The sequence below is a fragment of the Carassius carassius genome, chromosome 18 (assembly GCF_963082965.1).
Source record: "Carassius carassius chromosome 18, fCarCar2.1, whole genome shotgun sequence".
Taxonomy (NCBI): domain Eukaryota; kingdom Metazoa; phylum Chordata; class Actinopteri; order Cypriniformes; family Cyprinidae; genus Carassius; species Carassius carassius.
The window spans coordinates 27,862,333-27,881,081 of NC_081772.1; the positions used below are offsets into that span (position 1 = coordinate 27,862,333).

An 18,749-nucleotide genomic window follows, 5' to 3' on the forward strand; every position below is an offset into this window, starting at 1 on the left:
CAGAGTGGTTTAATTGCAACAAAAAATCAGCTCAAACTTGTCTAAAAACACCTTTTGCAAACCAGTGGCGAATGTTTTGTTGGAAGTGTAATCTATTGAATGCAATTAACAAATCGGACAATACCATTAAATATTAAATTTCTGTATAATATATATTTCTAACCTATACAGAGCTTGATTCATGAGGCCAATAAGAGACTAATAATTACAACTCCTTTTTGATAGTTCAAATATGTCACTGAAACGCGGACAAAATTAGTCAATTTATCCGAGATCAGGTAAAGCCCATATGGACACTAGTTCATGCGTTTATAGAAATCAACTACGCAAACCATCTGAGTGGAGGCGGTGCTTCAGAATGGAATTCCATTTGAGTGGAGATATGAAGTTAAGACTATATTTTCAGGGATCATTTCTATAGTTTTTTTTATTTGGAAATGTGTTTTGAAAGTGTTTGTCTCCCAACCCACGATGATGAGCTGTAATACTCTTTTCTGAGAGCGAATTGAGGATAGAACTATGACTTTGATCACAAGTTCTGTTGTTGATGAGCGTTCATATTGCTTTTGGCAATGTTGAAGAAAGGAGTATGATCTGAGTGGTGTTGATGTGATATGATATTGGAGGATTTTTTGAAAGCAGTGTATTTTCTACAGAGTGCATGTTGAATAAATCAGATTTAGCTTTTTGAGAAAATGTAGTAGAGTGTTCTGTTTGAAACATCAAATTTAAAAAAACAGGTCACAAACTGTGTTGTTCCACAATTTGAGGTCGGCCAACACACGTTATGAAAGTGGTGACGAGAGAATTAACTTTTTGTAACTTTGAATTGACTATGTTTTCAATGTCAAATGCAGAAACTTTATTTCATCAGTTCATGTCCTCAGAGTTAGATTATTTTTATGCTTTATTGGGTGGTTGTTCTACATGCTTAATGACGATGTCCAGCTGCTCCAAAATGCAGCAGCAAGAGTTCTCACTAGAACCAGGATTTATGACCATATCAGCCCGGTTCTGTCAACACAGCACTCGCTCCCCTTTAAACAGTGTATAGATTTTAAAATTCTACTAATTACTTATATAGCTCCGAATGGTTTAGCACCTCAGTAGATGAGCAAACTCTTATTGTAATATAGTCCTCCACGTCCGCTGCACTCTCAAAACTCTGGATATTTGATAATATCTAGAATATCAAATTCGACTGTGGGAGGCAGATCCTTTTCCTATTTAACACCCAAACTCTGGAATAATCTACCTAACACTGTTCAGGAGGCAGACACACTCTGTCATTTTAAATCTAGATCAAACAACCATCTCTTTAAGATGGCTTACTCATAACATACTTACACATCTCTGTCAGTCAAACCCGTGCAGTACATAGGTAGACCGGAACTGGGAACACTTCCAATAACACACAATGTACTTGTTACATCATAAGAAGAATGGCATCTACGCTAATATTAGTCTGTTTCTTTCTTATTCCCAGGTTACCGTAGCCACCAGATCAAGTCTGTATCCAGCTCAGATTGTGGATCATCACCTAGAGATGACCTCTATCACCCTAAATTTTTCAGGGGGGACCAGGACAACTAGATGAGCCCCAGAGACAGATCCCCATTGAAGACCTTGCCTCCTGGATGGCAATTGGGACAAGACCACGGAACCAGATGACAATCTAACTTTGCTGCAGCATAGATCAACCTCCTGGGTCGTCTGGCTGGAGAAGAACTGGCCCCCCGAATGAACCTGGTTTCTCCAACAGTTTGGGCTCCATTCTGTCACCGATGGAGTTTTGGTTCCTCGCCGCTGCCGCCTCTCGCTCGCTTAGTTGGGGACGCTTCGTTTCCAGCGATATCATCGACTTGATTTCTCAGATACTATTTAAACTGAACTGAGCTGAACGATGACATCGCATAATTCAATGATGAACTGCCTTTTAACTGAAAACTGAATGTTTACTATTGTCCTTTTTCATTGACACACTATTTTCCTATTTTGTTACTGAGAAGCTGCTTTGACCAAATCTGTACTGTTAAAAGCGCTATATACAAAGAGGTGACTTGACTGAACCAATTGCCTGGTAAAAGGGTTCGCTGTTTCGCACAGCTCCAAAGGGCCACACTCTGTTGATGTGTGCTGGTCAGAGAATCAGAATCAGAATGAGCTTTATTGCCAGGTATGTTCACACATACGAGGAATTTGTTTTCGTGACAGAGCTCCGCAGTGCAACATAACAGTGACAGAACAAAAAACACAATAAGGAATAAAAAATACAAAAAAATACAAATAGGTGGGTAAGGATTGACAATATACAAATTGACAATGTATGGCAGGTATATTAAAATGAGCATTTATGTATGTACATGTATATTATGTGGAAAAATTTTAACTGTACGCTAAGTATGTGTGTTGGATAAATAAGTGTATGTGTATATAAATATAAATATAAGTAGTGTAGTGTGTTCCATGCATGTACATGTATATTATGTGCAAAAGATTTACGTGTACGCTAAGTATGTGTGTTGGATAAAAAGTGTAGTGTATATAAATATAAATAGTGTAGTGTGTCCCACAGTTATTATCAGCTGTTCATAAGATGGATTGCCTGAGGGAAGAAACTGTTCCTGTGTCTGGTCGTTCTGGTGCTCAGTGCTCTGTAGCGTCGACCAGATGGCAACAGTTCAAAGAGGGAGTGTGCTGGATGTGAGGGGTCCAGAGTGATTTTAACAGCCCTTTTGCTCACTCTGGATAAGTACAGTTCTTGAATAGATGGGAGGGTTGTACCGATAATTCACTCAGCAGTCCGGACTACCCTCTGTAGTCTTCTGAGGTCAGATTTAGAAGCTGAGCTGAACCAGACAGTTACTGAAGTGCAGAGGATGGATTCGATGATGGTGGAGTAGAACTGTTTCAGCAGATCCTGTGGCAGGTTAAACTTCCTCAGCTGGCGAAGGAAGTACAACCTCTGCTGGGCCTTTTTCACAATGGAGTCAATGTGAATGTCCCACTTCAGGTCCTGAGAGATAGTGGTGCCCAGGAACCTGAATGACTCCACTGTTGAAGTGATATGATATTGGAGGATTTTTTGAAAGCAGTGTATTTTCTACAGAGTGCATGTTGAATAAATCAGATTTAGCTTTTTTGAGAAAATGTAGTAGAGTGTTCTGTTTGAAACATCAAATTTAAAAAAACAGGTCACAAACTGTGTTGTTCCACAATTTGAGGTCGGCCAACACACGTTATGAAAGTTGTGATGAGAAAATGAACTTTTTGTAACTTTGAATTGACTATGTTTTCAATGTCAAATGCAGAAATGTTAATTCATCAGTTCATGACCTCAGAGTTAGATTATTTTTATGCTTTATTGGGTGGTTGTTCTACATACTTAATGACGATGTCCAGCTGCTCAAAAATGCAGCAGCAAGAGTTCTCACTAGAACCAGGATTTATGACCATATCAGCCCGGTTCTGTCAACACAGCACTCACTCCCTTTTAAACAGTGTATAGATTTTAAAATCCTAATAATTACTTATATAGCTCCGAATGGTTTAGCACCTCAGTAGATGAGCAAACTCTTATTGTACTATACTCCTCCACGTCCGCTGCACTCTCAAAACTCTGGATATTTGATAATATCTAGAATATCAAATTCGACTGCGGGAGGCAGATCCTTTTCCTATTTAGCACCCAAACTCTGGAATAATCTACCTAACACTGTTCAGGAGGCAGACACACTCTGTCATTTTAAATCTAGATCAAACAACCATCTCTTTAAGATGGCTTACTCATAACATACTTACACATCTCTGTCAGTCAAATCCGTGCAGTAAATAGGTAGACCGGAACTGGGAACACTTCCAATAACACACAATGTACTTGTTACATCATAAGAAGAATGGCATCTACGCTAATATTAGTCTGTTTCTTTCTTATTCCCAGGTTACCGTAGCCACCAGATCAAGTCCGTATCCAGCTCAGATTGTGGATCATCACCTAGAGATGACCTCTATCACCCTAATTTTTCAGGGGGGACCAGGACAACTAGATGAGCCCCAGAGACAGATCCCCATTGAAGACCTTGCCTCCTGGATGGCAATTGGGACAAGACCACGGAACCAGATGACAATCTAACTTTGCTGCAGCATGGATCAACCTCCTGGGTCGTCTGGCTGGAGAAGAACTGGCCCCCCGAATGAACCTGGTTTCTCCAACTGTTTGGGCTCCATTCTGTCAACGATGGAGTTTTGGTTCCTCGCCGCTGCCGCCTCTCGCTCGCTTAGTTGGGGACACTTCGTTTCCAGCGATATCATCGACTTGATTTCTCACATATTATTTAAACTGAACTGAACTGAGCTGAACGATGACATCGCATAATTCAATGATGAACTGCCTTTTAACTGAAAACTGAATGTTTACTATTGTCCTTTTTCATTGACACACTATTTTCCTATTTTGTTACTGAGAAGCTGCTTTGACCAAATCTGTACTGTTAAAAGCGCTATATACAAAGAGGTGACTTGACTGAACCAATTGCCTGGTAAAAGGGTTCGCTGTTTCGCACAGCTCCAAAGGGCCACACTCTGTTGATGTGTGCTGGTCAGAGAATCAGAATCAGAATGAGCTTTATTGCCAGGTATGTTCACACATACGAGGAATTTGTTTTCGTGACAGAGCTCCGCAGTGCAACATAACAGTGACAGAACAAAAAACACAATAAGGAATAAAAAATAGAAAAAAATACAAATAGGTGGGTAAGGATTGACAATATACAAATTGACAATGTATGGCAGGTATATTAAAATGAGCATTTATGTATGTACATGTATATTATGTGGAAAAATTTTAACTGTACGCTAAGTATGTGTGTTGGATAAATAAGTGTATGTGTATATAAATATAAATATAAGTAGTGTAGTGTGTTCCATGTATGTACATGTATATTATGTGCAAAAGATTTACGTGTACGCTAAGTATGTGTGTTGGATAAAAAGTGTAGTGTATATAAATATAAATAGTGTAGTGTGTCCCACAGTTATTATCAGCTGTTCATAAGATGGATTGCCTGAGGGAAGAAACTGTTCCTGTGTCTGGTCGTTCTGGTGCTCAGTGCTCTGTAGCGTCGACCAGATGGCAACAGTTCAAAGAGGGAGTGTGCTGGATGTGAGGGGTCCAGAGTGATTTTGACAGCCCTATTGCTCCCTCTGGATAAGTACAGTTCTTGAATAGATGGGAGGGTTGTACCGATAATTCACTCAGCAGTCCGGACTACCCTCTGTAGTCTTCTGAGGTCAGATTTAGAAGCTGAGCTGAACCAGACAGTTACTGAAGTGCAGAGGATGGATTCGATGATGGTGGAGTAGAACTGTTTCAGCAGATCCTGTGGCAGGTTAAACTTCCTCAGCTGGCGAAGGAAGTACAACCTCTGCTGGGCCTTTTTCACAATGGAGTCAATGTGAATGTCCCACTTCAGGTCCTGAGAGATAGTGGTGCCCAGGAACCTGAATGACTCCACTGTTGAAGTGATATGATATTGGAGGATTTTTTGAAAGCAGTGTATTTTCTACAGAGTGCATGTTGAATAAATCAGATTTAGCTTTTTTGAGAAAATGTAGTAGAGTGTTCTGTTTGAAACATCAAATTTAAAAAAACAGGTCACAAACTGTGTTGTTCCACAATTTGAGGTCGGCCAACACACGTTATGAAAGTGGTGATGAGAAAATGAACTTTTTGTAACTTTGAATTGACTATGTTTTCAATGTCAAATGCAGAAATGTTAATTCATCAGTTCATGACCTCAGAGTTAGATTATTTTTATGCTTTATTGGGTGGTTGTTCTACATGTTTAATGACGATGTCCAGCTGCTCCAAAATGCAGCAGCAAGAGTTCTCACTAGAACCAGGATTTATGACCATATCAGCCCGGTTCTGTCAACACAGCACTCGCTCCCTTTTAAACAGTGTATAGATTTTAAAATCCTAATAATTACTTATATAGCTCCGAATGGTTTAGCACCTCAGTAGATGAGCAAACTCTTATTGTACTATACTCCTCCACGTCCGCTGCACTCTCAAAACTCTGGATATTTGATAATATCTAGAATATCAAATTCGACTGCGGGAGGCAGATCCTTTTCCTATTTAGCACCCAAACTCTGGAATAATCTACCTAACACTGTTCAGGAGGCAGACACACTCTGTCATTTTAAATCTAGATCAAACAACCATCTCTTTAAGATGGCTTACTCATAACATACTTACACATCTCTGTCAGTCAAATCCGTGCAGTAAATAGGTAGACCGGAACTGGGAACACTTCCAATAACATACAATGTACTTGTTACATCATAAGAAGAATGGCATCTACGCTAATATTAGTCTGTTTCTTTCTTATTCCCAGGTTACCGTAGCCACCAGATCAAGTCCGTATCCAGCTCAGATTGTGGATCATCACCTAGAGATGACCTCTATCACCCTAATTTTTTCAGGGGGGACCAGGACGACTAGATGAGCCCCAGAGACAGATCCCCATTGAAGACCTTGCCTCCTGGATGGCAATTGGGACAAGACCACGGAACCAGATGACAATCTAACTTTGCTGCAGCATGGATCAACCTCCTGGGTCGTCTGGCTGGAGAAGAACTGGCCTCCCGAATGAACCTTGTTTCTCCAACAGTTTGGGCTCCATTCTGTCACCGATGGAGTTTTGGTTCCTCGCCGCTGCCGCCTCTCGCTTGCTTAGTTGGGGACACTTCGTTTCCAGCGATATCATCGACTTGATTTCTCACATATTATTTAAACTGAACTGAACTGAGCTGAACGATGACATCGCATAATTCAATGATGAACTGCCTTTTAACTGAAAACTGAATGTTTACTATTGTCCTTTTTCATTGACACACTATTTTCCTATTTTGTTACTGAGAAGCTGCTTTGACCAAATCTGTACTGTTAAAAGCGCTATATACAAAGAGGTGACTTGACTGAACCAATTGCCTGGTAAAAGGGTTCGCTGTTTCGCACAGCTCCAAAGGGCCACACTCTGTTGATGTGTGCTGGTCAGAGAATCAGAATCAGAATGAGCTTTATTGCCAGGTATGTTCACACATACGAGGAATTTGTTTTCGTGACAGAGCTCCGCAGTGCAACATAACAGTGACAGAACAAAAAACACAATAAGGAATAAAAAATACAAAAAAATACAAATAGGTGGGTAAGGATTGACAATATACAAATTGACAATGTATGGCAGGTATATTAAAATGAGCATTTATGTATGTACATGTATATTATGTGGAAAAAATGTTAACTGTACGCTAAGTATGTGTGTTGGATAAATAAGTGTATGTGTATATAAATATAAATATAAGTAGTGTAGTGTGTTCCATGTATGTACATGTATATTATGTGCAAAAGATTTACGTGTACGCTAAGTATGTGTGTTGGATAAAAAGTGTAGTGTATATAAATATAAATAGTGTAGTGTGTCCCACAGTTATTATCAGCTGTTCATAAGATGGATTGCCTGAGGGAAGAAACTGTTCCTGTGTCTGGTCGTTCTGGTGCTCAGTGCTCTGTAGCGTCGACCAGATGGCAACAGTTCAAAGAGGGAGTGTGCTGGATGTGAGGGGTCCAGAGTGATTTTAACAGCCCTTTTGCTCACTCTGGATAAGTACAGTTCTTGAATAGATGGGAGGGTTGTACCGATAATTCACTCAGCAGTCCGGACTACCCTCTGTAGTCTTCTGAGGTCAGATTTAGAAGCTGAGCTGAACCAGACAGTTACTGAAGTGCAGAGGATGGATTCGATGATGGTGGAGTAGAACTGTTTCAGCAGATCCTGTGGCAGGTTAAACTTCCTCAGCTGGCGAAGGAAGTACAACCTCTGCTGGGCCTTTTTCACAATGGAGTCAATGTGAATGTCCCACTTCAGGTCCTGAGAGATAGTGGTGCCCAGGAATCTGAATGACTCCACTGCAGTCACAGTGCTGTTCATGATGGTGAGTGGGGGGAGTGCAGGGGGGTTTCTCCTGAAGTCCACGATCATCTTCACTGTTTTGAGCGTGTTAAGCTCCAGGTTGTTGAGACTGCACCAGACAGCCAGCTCTTTAACCTCCTGTCTGTAAGCAGACTCGTCACCGTCCTGAATGAGGCCGATGAGTGTGGTGTCATCTGCAAACTTCAGGAGCTTGACAGAGGGGTCCTTAGATGTGCAATCGTTAGTGTACAGGGAGAAGAACAGTGAGGAGAGAACACAGCCCTGGGGAGCTCCGGTGCTGATTGTACGGGTGCTGGATGTGTATTTTCCTAGTCTCACTAGCTGCTGCCTGTCTGTCAGGAAGCTGTTGTTCCACTGACAGACGGAGGTGGGCACGGAGAGCTGAGTTAGTTTGGGCAAGAGGAGGTTTGGGATGATCGTGTTGAAGGCATAGCTGAAGTCCACAAACAGGATCCAGAGTGGTTTAATTGCAACTAAAAATCAGCTCAAAATTGTCTAAAAACACCTTTTGCAAACCAGTGGCGAATGTTTTGTTGGAAGTGTAATCTATTGAATGCAATTAACAAATCGGACAATACCATTAAATATTAAATGTCTGTATAATATATATTTCTAACCTATACAGAGCTTGATTCATGAGGCCAATAAGAGACTAATAATTACAACTCCTTTTTGATAGTTCAAATATGTCACTGAAACGCGGACAAAATTAGTCAATTTATCCGAGATCAGGTAAAGCCCATATGGACACTACTTCATGCGTTTATAGAAATCAACTACACAAACCATCTGAGTGGAGGCGGTGCTTCAGAATGGAATTCCATTTGAGTTGAGATATGAAGTTAAGACTATATTTTCAGGGATCATTTCTATAGTTTTTTATTTGGAAATGTGTTTTGAAAGTGTTTGTCTCCCAACCCACGATGATGAGCTGTAATACTCTTTTCTGAGAGCGAATTGAGGATAGAACTATGACTTTGATCACAAGTTCTGTTGTTGATGAGCGTTCATATTGCTTTTGGCAATGTTGAAGAAAGGAGTATGATCTGAGTGGTGTTGAAGTGATATGATATTGGAGGATTTTTTGAAAGCAGTGTATTTTCTACAGAGTGCATGTTGAATAAATCAGATTTAGCTTTTTTGAGAAAATGTAGTAGAGTGTTCTGTTTGAAACATCAAATTAAAAAAAAACGGGTCACAAACTGTGTTGTTCCACAATTTGAGGTCGGCCAACACACGTTATGAAAGTGGTGATGAGAAAATGAACTTTTTGTAACTTTGAATTGACTATGTTTTCAATGTCAAATGCAGAAATGTTAATTCATCAGTTCATGACCTCAGAGTTAGATTATTTTTATGCTTTATTGGGTGGTTGTTCTACATGCTTAATGACGATGTCCAGCTGCTCCAAAATGCAGCAGCAAGAGTTCTCACTAGAACCAGGATTTATGACCATATCAGCCCGGTTCTGTCAACACAGCACTCGCTCCCTTTTAAACAGTGTATAGATTTTAAAATCCTAATAATTACTTATATAGCTCCGAATGGTTTAGCACCTCAGTAGATGAGCAAACTCTTATTGTACTATACTCCTCCACGTCCGCTGCACTCTCAAAACTCTGGATATTTGATAATATCTAGAATATCAAATTCGACTGCGGGAGGCAGATCCTCTTCCTATTTAGCACCCAAACTCTGGAATAATCTACCTAACACTGTTCAGGAGGCAGACACACTCTGTCATTTTAAATCTAGATCAAACAACCATCTCTTTAAGATGGCTTACTCATAACATACTTACACATCTCTGTCGGTCAAATCCGTGCAGTAAATAGGTAGACCGGAACTGGGAACACTTCCAATAACACTCAATGTACTTGTTACATCATAAGAAGAATGGCATCTACGCTAATATTAGTCTGTTTCTTTCTTATTCCCAGGTTACCGTAGCCACCAGATCAAGTCTGTATCCAGCTCAGATTGTGGATCATCACCTAGAGATGACCTCTATCACCCTAATTTTTTCAGGGGGGACCAGGAAAACTAGATGAGCCCCAGAGACAGATCTCCATTGAAGACCTTGCCTCCTGGATGGCAATTGGGACAAGACCACGGAACCAGATGACAATCTAACTTTGCTGCAGCATGGATCAACCTCCTGGGTCGTCTGGCTGGAGAAGAACTGGCCCCCTGAATGAACATGGTTTCTCCAACAGTTTGGGCTCCATTCTGTCACCGATGTAGTTTTGGTTCCTCGCCGCTGCCGCCTCTCGCTCGCTTAGTTGGGGACACTTCGTTTCCAGCGATATCATCGACTTGATTTCTCAGATACTATTTAAACTGAACTGAGCTGAACGATGACATCGCATAATTCAATGATGAACTGCCTTTTAACTGAAAACTGAATGTTTACTATTGTCCTTTTTCATTGACACACTATTTTCCTATTTTGTTACTGAGAAGCTGCTTTGACCAAATCTGTACTGTTAAAAGCGCTATATACAAAGAGGTGACTTGACTGAACCAATTGCCTGGTAAAAGGGTTCGCTGTTTCGCACAGCTCCAAAGGGCCACACTCTGTTGATGTGTGCTGGTCAGAGAATCAGAATCAGAATGAGCTTTATTGCCAGGTATGTTCACACATACGAGGAATTTGTTTTCGTCACAGAGCTCCGCAGTGCAACATAACAGTGACAGAACAAAAAACACAATAAGGAATAAAAAATACAAAAAAATACAAATAGGTGGGTAAGGATTGACAATATACAAATTGACAATGTATGGCAGGTATATTAAAATGAGCATTTATGTATGTACATGTATATTATGTGGAAAAATTTTAACTGTACGCTAAGTATGTGTGTTGGATAAATAAGTGTATGTGTATATAAATATAAATATAAGTAGTGTAGTGTGTTCCATGTATGTACATGTATATTATGTGCAAAAGATTTACGTGTACGCTAAGTATGTGTGTTGGATAAAAAGTGTAGTGTAAATAAATATAAATAGTGTAGTGTGTCCCACAGTTATTATCAGCTGTTCATAAGATGGATTGCCTGAGGGAAGAAACTGTTCCTGTGTCTGGTCGTTCTGGTGCTCAGTGCTCTGTAGCGTCGACCAGATGGCAACAGTTCAAAGAGGGAGTGTGCTGGATGTGAGGGGTCCAGAGTGATTTTAACAGCCCTTTTGCTCACTCTGGATAAGTACAGTTCTTGAATAGATGGGAGGGTTGTACCGATAATTCACTCAGCAGTCCGGACTACCCTCTGTAGTCTTCTGAGGTCAGATTTAGAAGCTAATCTGTACTGTTAAAAGCTCTATATACAAAGAGGTGAATTGACTGAACCAATTGCCTGGTAAAAGGATTCGCTGTTTTGCGAATGTAGCGTGGCCACAGAGGAGTAAATGGCACAATGAATAATAAACAAGAATTAATTTAATGCTGACTACGCCACCCCTTTCAAGTAAGGGGAACTAAACACGGACACACAGGTTCGTTACCATGGAGGGCAGAGACATGGGCATCATAATACAAAATGTTTATTAAATTCACAATAATCAGATAAGACACTTTAAAACGACCAGAATAAGATATAACTATGGGTTAAACAACTACAACTCAGTACACCACATACATAACTAAAATGACTAAGGCTTAACTGTAGCAGGGTAGGCCAGCCGTAGAGTGATTATTCTTGACCCACGCACACACACAGTGAGATAAGTGATCACACACACGGCAATCCACACTTTGTGCTCCAAACACCACCACCAGGGTACTAGAACTAGCCTCCCTGCTCAGAAGCCTAAAACACAAGAGAAAACAATTAATCAAAATGCAAGCAAAGTTATACCAAAGTTATACCAAAGCCTGATTGGAGACATATGGCATTTTTAAATTACAAATGAACAAGATTCAGCTGAAAATCAATTGTCACTTAATAAAAAGATACACAAACAGAGGGTTTATAAAAGTAAATTACAAAATAAGCCAAATCAAATTAAGCAAGAAACAAATCAATAAAGAAACCAATACAATAAACAAAACAAACAGTATAAAGGGAACAAACAAACTCCAAAACCAAAGAAACCATACAAACACGCTTATACAAAGCTGGTAATTCTAGGATGGGAGGGCAGGCCGAAGCACCCAGCCCAACACATACAATGTGGAGTTAGTTGGAGCAGCTACAGCCAAGAATGGGAAGGACAAATAAACAAACACACAGCAAAACAGCAACGTCGTCGTAATCCTGTTTTATGAAGGAAGTGATTGCCCCAACAGGACGGAATGCTCCCAAAGATAGTCCTGCTAAAAACAGTGATTCATTAACTTGTCAAATTCACTCATTAAGAAAGAGTGAAACTATACATACCAGATTTTGGTCATCAGGAGACACAAGTTAAACAGTTGCTCACAGCACAATTCTCAACAGTTTATTTGAAGATGAATGAACTCAAACCCAGCCGGGAATAATGGCAGCCTTACACACCACCGCAAAGCAGATGGAATTCCAGCTACAATAAATGAATTTAGTTAATTGATATGCCATAGCTCTTACAATATTAGCCAAACGGCTAACAACATACCTTTAAGCAGAACCCACACACACCAAGGGCAGAGCTAGCAAATGACGCATCCCAGGTAGCCTAATTGCAGCCTTTATATCAGCAGTACCATGTTCTGATAGGCTGTCGTTCTAATTACAGGGGAGGGAACTTATCCAGTCTGCCACAATCTGCCCCTAGCTATTGAATCGTCGTCCCGATGATAGAGTAATGCCAACCAGACCATACAACTCAATTCCAGGGCCTAAACAGGGCTGAAACAGAATTCAGTATAGAAGTCTCTGTCCTTAATCCCACTACTTCACCTGCTGCCCGTGGAAGATGGTAACGGTTAGAATGCTGACCGGCATTAACTCTCCCTGTATGTCGCGCAGAAACTTCACTAGAAGTGGACTGATCCACTGACAAAGGCTCTACCACAAGTGGAGTGGCTAGCCTTTCCCCAGGTGGTCCCAGATCCCCTCGGGCGACTAGTCCAATAGCCTCGGCTGAATCCTGCGGTGCAGCACGACCCAAAGATGCAGGGTCCTGCATTACTGCCCTACCACCCAAGTGGGGAGTTTCAGATACCAATACCCACAAATCCACTTCATCCAACGATGGGGACTCCTCCAGTGGTGGTGCCTGAACTACTTCAGACACATCTGTAGGGCCAGGAACAGGGGAATCCTTTTGTACCCTGGTCTTTAACAGAGAGCGATGGACATGCTTTACCCTCCTCAAGTCATCTACCGGTGCTATAGTATAAACAGAACCTCCTGTCTTAGGTGCCCTCATCACCTGATACACCACTGGGCTCCAGATGTCCTGGATCTTATGGCGCCCTCTCATGCCATAGTTGCGGAGATAAACTAGCTGGCCCTCTCCCAGTGGTGCATCCCGAACATGCAAGTCATGCTTCTCCTTACGACGATTTGCAGCTGCCTTCAAATGCTCTCGAGCTCCCTCAAATGCCACTTGCAATCTTGTTTGATGCTCTAAAATCCACTCATTTATACTACTGGACCCACGCTCCTGCCCCCTACCTAACAAAAAATCAACAGGGAGCCGAGGCTCTAGGCCAAACATTAAGAAATAAGGAGATTCGCCAGTAGTTTGATGAGGGGTAGTGTTGTAACAGAAGAGTAATTGAGGGAGCGCAGAAGGCCAATCTACCTTTCGGGAATTTGGTAGGGTACGCAAAAGACTATGCAGGGTTCTGTTAAATCGCTCACACTGCCTGTTACCCGCTGGATGATAAGGGGTAGTATGGGACTTTTCAATTTGATAGAGACTGCAAAGCTGTTGGATGAGGGAGGACTCAAAATTGCGTCCCTGATCGGAGTGAATACGAGCAGGGATACCAAACTTATAGAACCACTCGATCACTAAAACCTGTGCCACCGTCTCTGCTCTTTGATCCGGAGTGGGAACTGCAACTGTGTACTTGGTGAAGACATCAGTCATCACCAAGACATTCTCCAGCCCCAAACGGGAAGGCTCAAGAAGGGTGAAATCAATGGCCAAGATTTCATTCGGTCTAGATGCTAACAAATGGCCCATAAAGCTCTGATATACTGGCTGAGAGTCCTTGGCAGCCTGACATCTCTCGCAGTCTCGACACCACTGAACTACATCTGATGTCAGGCCTGGCCAGTAACAACGTTGCTGCACCAACTCAGTGGTACGGTCAATACCTTGGTGCCCATGTCCCTGATGCATTTGTGTCAGGACCTTTCCCCGCAGGACAGATGGAAGAACCAACTGGAAGATCTCTTCACCCCCATCTGGACGGAATATTCGACGATGCAAAATCCCTTCCCTTTCCAACAACCGACCCCACTGACGAAGTAGGACCAAAGCAGTCATAGACAGCAGTTTACGGTCCTCAAACGTAGGGCGTATTCCCCGCCTCCAAAAACCCAAAATCTCCCCAATCACCGGGTCTGCCTCCTGCAAGGCCCTCATGTCACCTGAAAAACTAGGCAAGGCCGAAATCACAGTTTGAGTCGCTGATGCAAATTTATCTGCCCCCAGTGCTTGCTTTACATCAGCTGGGACCTCAGTCCCAGGCAACAATTCCCTTACCTCCAGCAAGCCAGGGGGATCTCGTCTCGACAATGCATCAGCATTTTTGTTATTTTTACCTGACCGATACCTGAGGTCAAAATCGAAGACTGCAAGCTCGGCAACCTAACGTTGCTCCGTAGCTCCAAGCTTAGCCGTAGTCAAATGGCTGAGGGGGTTATTGTCTGTAAAAACAATACACTTTTGCCCTAACAGATATTCCCTAAATTTCTCGGTCATGGCCCACTTGAGCGCCAAAAACTCCAACTTCATGGAGCTGTAGTTGGACATGTTGCGCTCAGTGTGCCGTAGACTACGGCTAGCATACGCAATGGGTCGCACTTTACCATCTTGCTCCTGAGACAAAACTGCCCCTAAACCCCCGTGGCTAGCGTCTACCTCCAAGATAAAGGGCTGTGAGAAATTGGCATAAGCAAGCACTGGAGCGGTAGTAAGTCTACCCTTCAACTCAACAAAACTCTGCTGGCACCGCTCAGACCAGGCATTAGAGAAAGTCTGACTTGTTTGAGTCCTAGGCTTAACAGCCGTCCATTCTGCCACCAACTTATGCAGGGGGGCTGCCAGCTTTGCAAACCCCTCCACAAAGCGGCGGTAGTAGCTGGCAAAACCCAAGAATGAGCGTAATTCTGACACACTTGTTGGGTGTTGCCATTCAGCTACAGCCTCAATCTTCCGAGGATCAGTAGAAACTCCCTGTGCAGAGATCACATGTCCCAAATATCTCACTTCACGTTGAAAGAATGCACACTTTCCCAATTTGGCTTTTAGCCCCTCACGTTCCAGTCGGCTTAAGACAACTTCTAATCGCTCTAGATGCTGTGCCACTGAGGAAGAAAACACTATGATATCGTCAAGATAAAGTAGTAATGATCTGCACTGCTGATCCCCAAACACCCGTTCCATTAAACGCTGGAAGGTACTCGGGGCATTACAAAGCCCAAAGGGCATTCGATACCACTCGAACAACCCAAAAGGGGTGCAAAAAGCAGTCTTAGGCCTATCTTTCTCAGTGACGGGGACCTGATTGTATCCACTAGCCAAGTCCATAGTAGAAAACCAACAGGCCCCCGTCAAGGAGTCCAATGATTCCTCAATGCGTGGCAAAGGGAAGGCATCTTTCCTTGTCTTTGCATTTAACCGACGGTAGTCCACGCACATACGCAAACAACCGTCTTTCTTTTTAACAAGAACAATAGGGGAAGCATAGGGGCTACAACTTTCCCTTATAATGCTGGCTTCCAACAACTGATTAATATGAGACTTTACCATCTCATATTCTGATGGTGGAATCCGCCGGTAGCGCTGCCGAACAGGAACAGAATCCAGCAGAGGGATGTCATGGGAAATCAAATGGGTACATCCTAAATCAGTCTCATGGGATGAAAACACAGACTGGAACTTGTATAAAAGGGCTCTCACCTGGCCCTGTTCCAGTTCTGGCAAAACAGACAAATCTACTGCATCAATCTGTTCCTGTACACCAGGGGCCACCGTCATGGCTTGGGAACTCTCTGTAGCTGCAACAGGCTTAACTTCGGTTATCCCAGCAGGCAGACTAACTACACAGACACTATTTAGCATTCCCAAGACAGTGTTAGAATGCAACATAACATCAGCAGTTCCCACATTTACCACCGGTACATAGGCAGTGCCTCTTATAACCTGCACCAGCGCCGGAGAAGCCAACAAGCCAGCGGGTAACCCAGACTCTGGGGGCTCAAACAGCACCACCCCCTCTGCATACTTCTCAGAACAGGTTGCTGCTACAAACTTCATCATGCCACCTGGGATGCGACATGACTTACAACCTCGCAACCTAACAAGATCAGAATGCCTTACTGAACCCCTATCTTCCATTCGGTGACAATGTTGAAATGCCTGCATGACAAAACTAGGGGCATCAACAGTTACTGCCAAATCAAAAAGAGCAGGGCCATGTCTTCCAAATAGCTCCCGGTAGCAACGACTTAGTACATTCATCCCCAGTACCCCTGGGACTTGGGTACAGATGCCACCAGGAGGATCCCGGACGACAAGCACTCCACACTTTGAAATGACCTGTCCACACAATTCAACGTCCAATTCCATATAACCAAGATATGGAATTGAAAGACCATTAGCAGCCCGAAGCTGCAACCACTGGCACGACTTGAGTTGATCCTGACCCCATGGTTCAAAATGGTCACGAAAACAACTCTCAGTAATTGTAGACACCATGGAGCCAGTATCACCCAAACATGGAACCTGAACTCCTCCAATTTGAACCGCAAGATGTGGGCATGAAGACATTAAATGAGACATACTTAAACTTGAGCCGGTCACTGCCCCAACCACGCCTTGGCCCTGCGACACGGTGGGAACTAGTTTCCCGATAACTCAGTTGGGCCAGGCTTTCTACCTCCAGTTGACGAAGCGGGCATAGGGAATTGAGGGCGAGAGAGTACACGTTACCCATTACACTCTCTAGCAAAATGGCCAGGTCTTTGGCACCTCCTACATATAACAGGGCCACGATGAGGGGACTGACTACGTGGCTGAGAGACCTGCAAGCGAGCAAAGTTTTGAGTCAACTTATTTAACTGCTCTTGCTGTGATCTCATCATTTCCCTCAGCTCACCCAATTCAGATTGATGGGAAAATCTATCAACACATGACTCGCCTTGCACACCATACTGAATCCCATAGGCAGAATCCCATAGGCAGATGGAACTGAATGACTTCGTCCCCTTGTACTCCCCAACATACCCTCCTTTTCCCATCTAAGAGCTTCACTCCAAACCTCTAACAACGTTAATGTGGGCTGATGACGTATTAACTGTTTTAACTCTCGGCAAAGGGCAAGGTCACAAACATGTTCAATAAACTGATCACGTAACAAGACTTGAGAATTTGGCATAGCATAAGGTGATTGCTGCTTCACCCGTTCCAGGAGGCCCATCAGGGCGAGCGAAAACTCCAGCAAAGTCTCACCCTCCTGTGAGCAACCATACAACTCCCGCAACACAGCAATTATTTTATCTGGATCATTCCGCTCAATCTCTGAACGATACCTAATCTCTTCCCTTGCCTCCCCCTCCAAATGGTCAACCAAAAAGAAAGCCCTATCAGAAACCGACAGGTGGCGAGTCTGCATACAAGCTCGGGCTTCTTCAACCCACTCGTCAATACTCAGACCAACCCTGCCATTAAATTTTGGACATTTCCTGTCTCGAGGAACAAAGACAAATCTTTGCAACAGAAGGACCAGGAACAATAGGGGAGTCACTAGGGCCAGGTAGTGCAGGTAGACGTTCCTGACGCAACCACTCATTCTCTGCCCGCAACTGAGCTACTACTTCCCTCAATTCCTGCAATTCTTCCTCCATAATTTTGACTGCAATAACAAGATTAAGTAGACCCACAACAAAAATCAGAATTCACCAGACGTACGCTGCTGTTTTGCTAGACTACCAAAAAAAAAATATGAATAACGACAAACCACCACCGATACCCGCGCCCCTGCCGAACACAGAATCCTGCCGACTACGCCAGAATGTAGAGTGGCCACAGAGGAGTAAATGGCACAATGAATAATAAACAAGAATTAATTTAATGCTGACTACGCCACCCCTTTCAAGTAAGGGGAACTAAACACGGACACACAGGTTCGTTACCATGGAGGGCAGAGACATGGGCATCATAATACAAAATGTTTATTAAATTCACAATAATCAGATAAGACACTTTAAAACGACCAGAATAAGATATAACTATGGGTTAAACAACTACAACTCAGTACACCACATACATAACTAAAATGACTAAGGCTTAACTGTAGCAGGGTAGGCCAGCCGTAGAGTGATTATTCTTGACCCACGCACACACACAGTGAGATAAGTGATCACACACACGGCAATCCACACTTTGTGTTCCAAACACCACCACCAGGGTACTAGAACTAGCCTCCCTGCTCAGAAGCCTAAAACACAAGAGAAAACAATTAATCAAAATGCAAGCAAAGTTATACCAAAGCCTGATTGGAGACATATGGCATTCTTAAATTACAAATGAACAAGATTCAGCTGAAAATCAATTGTCACTTAATAAAAAGATACACAAACAGAGGGTTTATAA

The 18,749-nt window shown here is 42.7% G+C and overlaps 2 non-coding genes across 2 annotated transcripts; both read left to right on the forward strand.

Moving 5' to 3' along the window:
• The first annotated feature begins 390 nt into the window (after positions 1-390).
• Positions 391-603, forward strand: LOC132092915 (small nucleolar RNA U3). The gene has a single exon (XR_009422296.1). It is a non-coding gene; the product is annotated as a small nucleolar RNA U3 (small nucleolar RNA).
• Positions 604-8,841: 8,238 nt separating this feature from the next.
• LOC132092893 (small nucleolar RNA U3) lies at positions 8,842-9,052 on the forward strand. Its single transcript, XR_009422276.1, has one exon. It is a non-coding gene; the product is annotated as a small nucleolar RNA U3 (small nucleolar RNA).
• The last annotated feature ends 9,697 nt before the right edge of the window (positions 9,053-18,749 follow it).